Raw genomic sequence first — 9,526 nt, forward strand, 5'->3', positions numbered from 1 at the left:
TTCAAACCACCACCTTTTGACGAAAAGCTCTTCCTACGTGAATGAGGCAGACACATCTAGTAGTCTTCATATGTCACTGAATTAGAAGAATCTGTATGACAGGAGCATGTCATGTGGACAGAAGTTTATTTATTTGGTCCTAAGAGAGGAGGTAATAAACTTTTGTGGAGAATTCTTTTTATTTTCCCTTGGCCCCTCCAGATCGAATCCTAACCCTCTGCCCGGCTCTGTGACTGAAGAGGCTAACTCTTATGGACCGTATTAGTGGGCATCCTTGCCCTTTGACTTCTTGCTGGCTCCACTGGGAACACTGATGTGTTCTCCCAGATCCCCCCCCACAGAGCAGAGTCCAACAATGGGTTTATGTGCAAGCGGCTTATTTTGGAAATGATAACAGGGAGTAGGGGTAAAGGAAGAGGGAGAATAAAATAAGGGAGGAAGCAAAGTCAATCAAAAGACCTCCACGTTGGCTCCTGTGGTGAACAACTGGTGTTTAATCCCAGTAGCTCAGTGGTTCTGAGAAGAAAACAGTATGCCTCAGCATTTTTCACCAGAAGGGTGCAAGGAAGGAGCAGTTGACAGTTGTTTCCAGTCTCCATTCCCTGAAGGTTGCCCCATGGGCCATTCATTGCCTCCACATTGGTGGTTTCTCTTGGATGAGTGTTGAGCAGGCTTTCCGGGGCATGACAGAAGCCGTGGAGCAAAAAACAAGGGAGGATCATCACACTCAATAGTGCAGGAACTGCCAGCCTGAAGCGGCTCCAACCCTGCATGAAACTGTCCACCAGAGCAATGGCTGGCGTTAGAGGTGAGGGCATGCATGTGTGAGTTGGTGTACTAGAGGTCTCACATACTGTGGATTTTTTTCACTGGCTCCCTTCAGGCTTGTTTTACACTTTCGAAGATTATGCCCCTTTTGGGTGGTGCACAGAGCGGGATCTGAGCCAATAACTCCATCTCTGAAAGTTCCATCAAGTAGGAGGCCTGGGATGCCAATATAAAACCTGGCCTGGACTGCGGAATCCAGTACTCTGCACAACCACAAGACCCAGAAGGCTGAACATCATAAGTGAGAGAAAAACCATAAAGGAATGCCTATTCAAGATGAATTTGAAAACAAAAATTACAAAGTATGTGATCAAAACAGTTGTCAAGGAAAATTGCCTATAGACTCAATGAACAAAAGAATTCATTGCTGAAAAACTGTATTAGAGCCACCTTTTAATAAGGAGTTTCATGATAAAGACTAAATCTTCAGAACAATAAAGGCAGACATCATATTCATAAAAAAAGCAAGAAATTGTGAAATAAAAACAAGTAGGTATGAACCATGAACTGAAGGAGTTCGAGGGGGAGATGTCTTTTCTAAATAAAATTTTTTTTTTAAAAGAAGAACTCTAGATTTCTATAGAATGATTCCAAATATAGTTCCCCTTATGCCCCATACCCAATTTCTTTATTTTTAACATACTGCATTAATACGACACACTTATCACAATTAACGAATCAATATTAACACATCATCATTAAGTAAAGTTCATATTTACTCAGAGTTCCTCCGTTTTTCCCTAATGTCCTTTTTCTGTTCCAGAATCACCAGGACATCAAATTATATGTATTAGTTTTGTCTCCTTGGTCTCCTCTAGTAGGCAGCTCAGTGAGTGAACCTGGAGGCTGACTCAGAAGATACTAAAAACGCAGAGAAACAACAGGATGGAGATGTTGGCTCTTGGGCACTGAAACGGTACGGAGGGAAGTGGAGCTCTGAACCACGTGGGCCCAGAAAGACGGGTCACCTGCCAAAGCCAAGAGCCAAGAACCCAGAACCATGCGAGGGAGTCTCAGTCACTGATGCTTGTTTTCAATGTCATTACAATAGAGCTGACTATAGAATTCAGCAATATATAAAAGGAATTACACATCGAGACTAAGTGGATTTACTTCCAGGGATGCAAAATTGGTTCAGGATTGAAAAATCAATCAGTATAATCCCTCATAACAGTGTGAAGAAAAATCACATGATCGTGTAAATTGTTGCAGAAAAGGCATCTGACAAAATTCAACAACCATTAATGATGAAAACTCTCAGGAAGACAGGAAAGGAGAAAACTTGCCCAGCTTGAAAAAAAGAGCATCTAGAAAAATACTTAATATTGTATTTAACCATGAAAGACTGAATGGTTTTCCTCTAAGATCAGGAGCAGGTAAAGGGTGCCCCCTCTCTCCATTCTTGTATAAATAACATAATGCTGGAAGTTTTAGCCAGTGCAATAAGGCAAGAAAAGGAAACAAAAGGTATGCATATCAGAAAGGAAGAGATAAAACTGTCCCTAGTTGCAGATAACATAACTGTCTGTGTAGAAAATCCCACGTATGCTACAAAAAATCTGGAACCAGTAAGTGAGTTCAACAATATCACAAGATGCACAATAAATACACAAAGGTCACTTTTACTTCTGTGTACTAGAAATTGACACATCAACACCAAAATTAAAACTACCTTTCCATTTATAATTACCAATAAAAGGGGTGCATGGGTGGCTCAGTTGGTTGAGCGTCCAACTTCGGCTCAGGTCATGATCTCACAGCTTGTGAGTTCAAGTCCCGTGTCAGGCTCTGTGCTGACAGCTCGGAGCCTGGAGCCTGCTTCAGATTCTGTGTCTCCCTCACTCTCTGCCCCTACCCCTCTCATGCTCTGTCTCTCTCTAAGATAAATAAATGTTAAAAAAAATTATAATCACCAGTAAAAAAGAGAAATACTTAGATGTAAATCTGATAAAACCCATGTAGGACTTATACCCCGAAAAGTATAAGATGCTGATGAAAAAAAAAAAAAAAAAAAAGAAGGGCTAGGTAGATGGAGAGGCATACTGTGTCTGTGGAGTACAAGCCTCAACATAGTAAAATGTAAGTTCTCCCAGATTTATATGCATGTAAACCACAACTCCTCTCAAAATCCCAGCAATATGTTTTGTAGATATAGACAAAATTGTTCTATAATTTATATGGAAAGAAGAGGAACTAGAAATACCTGAAACAATTTTGAAAAAGAAGAATAAAGTATGAGGAATCTGTCTATCTGATTTCAAGACTTATTATGTAGTCATAGTAAACAAGACAGTGTGGTCTCAGCAGAAGGATCAAAGACACACAGATCAATGGAACAGAATAGAGAACCCCGAAATAGACCCACAGCAAATCTGCCCAACAGTTTTTGAGAAAAGTGTAAATGTAATTCCACAGAGGAAGGATAGCCTTTTAATAAATGGTGCTAGAGCAATTAGACGTCTACAGCCAAAAAAAGAAAATGAGCTTTAAGCCTCAGAACTTACACAAAAATGAACTAAAAATAGATCGCAGACTATATATAAAATGTAAAACTATAAAACTTTTAGGATAAAAATATAGGGAAAAAAAATCTCTGGGAAATAGGGTTTGGCACCAATAGTACAATACACAAAAGGAAAAGCTGATAAATCTGATTTCCGCAAAATTAAAACCTTTCACTCTGTAAAAGACCCCGCTAACAGGATAAAAAGACAAACTATGTCTTTTTAAGCAAATATTTGCAAGCCACATCGCCTATGAAGAACTAATTTGTAGAATATATAAATGACTCTTAAAATTCAACAGTAGAAACATAAACCATACAAGTAGGAAATGGGCAAATGGCAAAAAGAGACATTTCATGAGAAAGGATAAGTGGTAGCAAAGAAGAACATGAAAATATAGGCAGCATTATCGGTCATTAGGGAAGTGCAAATTAAAATCACAGTGATGTGTTTTCACACATCTATCAAAACGGCTAAAATTAAAAAGAAAATAACACCAAATTCTGGTGAAGATGAGGTAAAATTGGATCATTGATATATTGCCGGTGGCAATGTAAAATGATATAGCTGCTCTGGGAAACAATTTGGCAGTTAAAAAATAAGAAGAAGAAAAAACATGCAACTATCACACAACCCAGCAATTACACTCTTAGGCTTTTATCCCAGAGAAAGGAAGACTTACTTTCGTACAAAACCCTTAACATAAATGTTGATATCATCTTTATTTGTTAACAGACAAAAACTAATACAGCCCAGATGTATCCTTCAGTGGGTAAACACGTGACAGTACATCCATAGTATTTAATACTACCCAGCAGTAAAAAGCAACATACTTTTAATACATGCAACAACTTGGAAAATTATACTGAGTGAATAAAGCCAATCCCCAAAAGTTACATACTATGTGATTCTGTTTATATAACATTCTTGGAATGACACATTTACAGAAATGGAGAAAAGATTTAGTGGTTATGAGGGGCTTAAGGAGGAGGTAGGGAAGTGGTTTGGGCTATAAAAGAGCGGGGCAAAGAATCTTTGTGGTAATGGAAATGTTCTATATCTTGACTGTATCAATGTCACCGTCCTGGTTGTGATATTGTACTCTAGTTTTGCAAGATGTTGCCATTGGTGAAAACTGGGTACATGGGCTCTCTCTGCATTATTTCTTACAACTGCATATATATATATATATATATATATATATATATATATGCACACATGCATGCATATACACACACATATATACACAAATATATGTGCATATAATATGTAATTATCTTAAAATAAAAAGTGTAACTTAGAAATAAATAAAAAATAAAGCTGAAAGTGTTTCTGCCCGTATAGCAGTCTAGCTAATGGTTTTTTTCCATTCTTGTTGGAGTGTATAATTCTACTGCTTGTATCCCAGTTTCTGCTGCCTAAGAGATATTACATATGAAGCAACACAACTTATGTTATATTGAAATGGGTTCCCTATTTACAATTGTGTGTGATCAAACTAGAGCCTAACTCAAACATGAGTGTTCAGTAATTGAATGCAAGTGAAAGTACCAATCAGTGTCTGTGACGCCCCACAAAAGGGGTGTCATTATCATTTGTTGACTTAACGTATTCACAGAGGGTTGAAGGAAGCTACTATCAACCATTAAGGTCTTCTCGTGAATTCGTTTCTTATGCCAGCCCCTTTGCAAAATGAGCTCTAGCATCGTGTAGCAGTGTGATCTGGCGCAAGTTTCCTAAGCTCTGTGTTTTGGTCTCGACCATGAATGGGGAATTTTTTTCCAGATGGATATAAAGTGCTTAGCTTAGTACTTTTCACAGAGTAAGCATTTCGGTAAATGCAGACTGTTTATGAATATTGTCGTCATCATGTTCACAGGCAACCCCAGGAGGGATACAGTATGGAAGGAAGAGGAAAGAAGGAGAACCGTCTAGAGGCCACCAGTGAGTTGTGTGGCATTGTGCCTTGGACAGAATGAGGTTGGGAAGGAAGGGACGGGTGGGAGGAAGCCATAGCAAGGACTGGGATGGGAAAGACAGAGGGCTGGAAGATATTGGTGAGAAACTTTATTGCCTTTCTGTTACTATTCAGCACCAACTGAATTTGTATTTCAAGCCCAGATATTTGAATGGTGTTCCCTTCTCTTCTGCAGCTAATTTTTTAAATGTTTATTTATTTTTGAAGGAGAGGGGCAGGGAGGGGCAGAGAAAGCAGGAGACAGAGGATCCCAAGTAGGCTCCATGCTGTCAGCACAGAGCCCGGTGAGGGGCTTGAACTCATGGACTGAGAGCTCATGACCTGAGTTTCAGTCATACCCTTAACTGACTGAGCGACCCAGGTGCCCCTCTTCTTTAGTGAATTTGAAGAGAAAATGGCCTGTTGTGAGTTCTCTTTATTTAATGAAATTCACTTACCACATATTGGATCCCTTCTGGGTATGTGCCTGGCTTCCTTCTGGGTATTTTATCCCACCATCATGGCCATGGAATTTGGAACTTTTGGAGAGTTCCATTCCAATTTCCACCCTCTACAAAAGGTCTCATTTGTAACAGGGGTTTGAAGGCTAATCTGATGAAGTGAAGCCAGTAGAAACAGTGTGGCTTTGAACGGGTGCTTAAAAATCCCTGAGCACCAGCTTTCCCATCTGTGAAGTGGTTGAAAGTACTATCTTCACCAGGAGGTTAACGTGAGGGATAACACGGCTAACCTTGCCAAGTTAGCATGATTTCCAACACATATAACACCCCCAATAAGTGTTGCTTTTACGAGAATGGACTGGACCTAAGCTTCACATCCAGGCTTGCAGACATGCCTGTGACCACCATACATATTCCTCTTTCTCTTCTTTCTGTCCTCACATATCTAGTTTCCAGATTGGAATTCAGATATCATTTCCATGCCACATGAGGTTCGTGATCCTGTGCAATCTACTTTACATCTCCGAGCCTCAGTTTCCTCGTCTTGTGGGGGGTATCAATATGGTATAGCCGTTAGAAGCATGGCCCCTGGAGTCAGGTGGATCTGCACTCAGAACCCCGCACCCCTCATTTATGAGCTGTGTGACCTTGAAGAGGTCACTTAGTCTCTCTGTGCCTTGGCATTATCATATGCAGAGTGAGAATAATAATAGTATTTATTGGGGCTGACATGGAGCCCAGCAATGGGGCTGTGCTGACAGTGCAGAGCCTGCTTGGGATTCTCTCTCTCCTCTCCTCTCTCTCAAATAAATAAATAAATAAGTAAACAAAAAAATGTTAAAAAGATAATAGTATTTATCTAACCTGCTTGTTACGGGAGTATACAATGCTGTGCATGTAAAGCCTTGTGCATCAACACTCAAAAATCCCCTTTCTCCTCCTCCTCCTTCCGGTACAGGGACTGGCACTCCTCGAAGGGTAGCTGTTATTATTACACTTCTTGTTCCCAAGAGCAATATACTTGCAAGATGCACGAATATGAAAATCTGTAAGTGATTACGGAGAAGAATTCACTTCTGCTGCGTTTCCAGGCTCTGCGAAGTCAGCTTTCCCCCACCTACTCTGAGACCTTGGAGGAAAATGACAAATCTCTAGTATTTATTTCGGTGTCCCCAGCACATTTACCCTGCTTCCCGGGAAAGCACGAAATGGGATCCATCAGAGAAAGTGTGGAGGGAAGAACTATAAAAAACAGGAGATTAGGGGATAACGCTAGCACTTTGAGTCTCCCTGGGGGCGCTCCTCTCCCCTTTCACTCACACTTGCCCAAACAAATTAAAAAAAGGATTAATCTTGTTGAAGATCAGTTCCCCGAAGGGTTTACTTACCTAGAGAGCGAGATGGGCTGTGTCAGAGGATGCCAACGTACACGCCATCTCTCGCGGTGCAGCTCTCGTGCAAAGTGGCATTTGCCCAACTGTGGGGAGATGGGCTCGAGCTCCTACGTAGCCAGCGATGCCTCCAACTCAGGACGGGAGATCTCGAGGCCAGTTTGAAATAAGCAAGTCTCCTTAAACACCCTGGTCCCTATTTAGGCGACAGCTAAAATCCAGTGAACTTTCTAATTTGTTGTAGAAGAAGGGAGTGTCTTTTTTTAAGTTATTTTGAGAGAGAGAGAGAGAAAGGGAAAGAGAGAATCCCAGGCAGGCTCCACACTGTCAGTGCAGAGCCGATGCGGGGCTCAATCCCATGAACCATGAGATCATGACCTGAGCCAAAGTCAGACGCTTAATCAACTGAGTTATCCAGGTGCCCTGAAGAAGGGGGTGTCTTAAAGGGGCTTTATGCGGATTACACTCAGTTCTGCAATCTGTGGCATTCTTAATGAATCTCATGTCATCAAAAAGTGCATTATGGAAATAATTACTTCCATAGGAAGGGGAAATAAGGTACTAAAGCATTTCAGACTCGCAATAACAAGGGTTCCCCCCCCCACCCCCGGTAGGAATCTTAATAATAGAAGTATTTTTTGTACCTAAAAATATATAGCCATAAAACTTAAACATGACTGAACCAATCTGGCATTTGTTACCTTGTGGCCTTAACAAAAAGTAATCTCTTTTCTTTTCCTGTCACCACCAGCACTCATTACACATCCCTATCACCTGCATTTGTTCACTTAACAACTGTCTGTCACGACTTCTGCTGTGTGCCAGGCATTGTTCTAAATGCTGGGAGTGTGGTCGTGACCAACGTAGACACAAGACTTCTGACTTCAGATACGTGGAAGCAATCAGAGCAACACAACGAGTCTGGCATGCAATGCGCGCGGAAGAGAACAGATAGGACACGGAGATGGGGGGCGAGAAGGAGGGGCTCACGGCGATATGCGTGGACACAGGAGGCCTCTTGCAAGCTGAGACCTAAGGACTGACAAGAGACCAGAGGGAGAGCATTGCAGGCGGAGGGAAAGGCTGATGTCAAGGCCCCAAGGGAGAGAGAGCTTGGCACAGTCTAGGGAAGCTAAGAGACATCCAAACAAGGCGGCTGGGCTGCACGTGAAATAGCATTTTCCTGCAGAGCTGCCCAGCCACGCTTTAAGCAACAGCAGCTTGCATAATGCAGACTGAGTCCCCTCACTGCTGTACTGCGTTGTATGTGATTCGGATCATGAAAAGTCACACCGTAGGAGAGATGCCCGCACCACCTTCAGATTTCAGCCTTTTCCGGCCCTCGGACACTGGGGCTCCTGGCTCTCACGTCTTCTGACCCAGACTGAATTGTAACACCAACTTTTCAAGTTCTCCTGCGTGCAGACGGTAGATTGTGATGTATCTCAAGCTCCAGAATCACGTGAACCAATTCCCATCAATTCCCATAATAAATTTCCTGTTATAGCTCTCTCTCTATATATCCCATTGGTTCTGTCTCTGGAAAACGGACTATTACAGTTGTGTTGTTAACAATATCTAACTCCTGACTTGGTAAGTACTCTCTCTAGAGGTAATTGGATGGACAGGTAGGCACAGCATTCAACTTCCCTGTTGGGTAGGAAATAGTTTACAAATGTACCTTAAGTCATTATAAGATGTTCAAAGGTGTATTTCCCCAAATCTCAGATGCCTGCTTATTCTCATTAAAATTCACTTAAAGTTTCAAATCAGACAAACTTATGCTGTTTTATATATTAATAGAAGTCAAACTTTAAGTTTCAATTATTATTGAAGCTGCGTCCATACTTGTAAGAGTTATGATCTTTTGAATCATAGGAGAGCTTATTTGGAGACACCATATTACTATCTGTACCTTGATATTATTACCATATTCCTGCCATTTGGTGTAGGACGCCCAGGTGCTAACATAATGCAGTTTTTCTTCAATCTCAGGTGAGGAGGGGAGAGCATGTGAAAATAGCCGATAAGGGGGTGATGCTAGGGCTAGACCTCATGTCTCTCAATTATTCTTCCTAATACCTGCTGAACTCCTTCCTCAAACCTGTTCTGATAATTTTCCAGAACATAGCAAGTGGCCAAGTATTTATGAAATGATTGCTTTTCCAACAAGCTGAATTTACCGTTGTTTCCTGATTGTGATAGATCTGGGGATTGTCTTGGATCCTGGGGACACAGCTGTCGTCGCTTCCCACTTGGGTCTCATGAGTGATACAGATGCAGGCCACGTGTGTCCACTAAGAGAAGGCAAAGCAGTGAGGACAAGAAGAGGGGAAAATGGTAGATCCCAGCTCAAGAGGGTCTAGGGTGGAGAGGAAGCTAATT

The sequence above is a fragment of the Panthera pardus genome, unplaced genomic scaffold (genome assembly GCF_024362965.1).
Source record: "Panthera pardus isolate Hobbes unplaced genomic scaffold, ASM2436296v1 HiC_scaffold_13, whole genome shotgun sequence".
In the NCBI taxonomy this organism is placed as follows: Eukaryota; Metazoa; Chordata; class Mammalia; order Carnivora; family Felidae; genus Panthera; species Panthera pardus.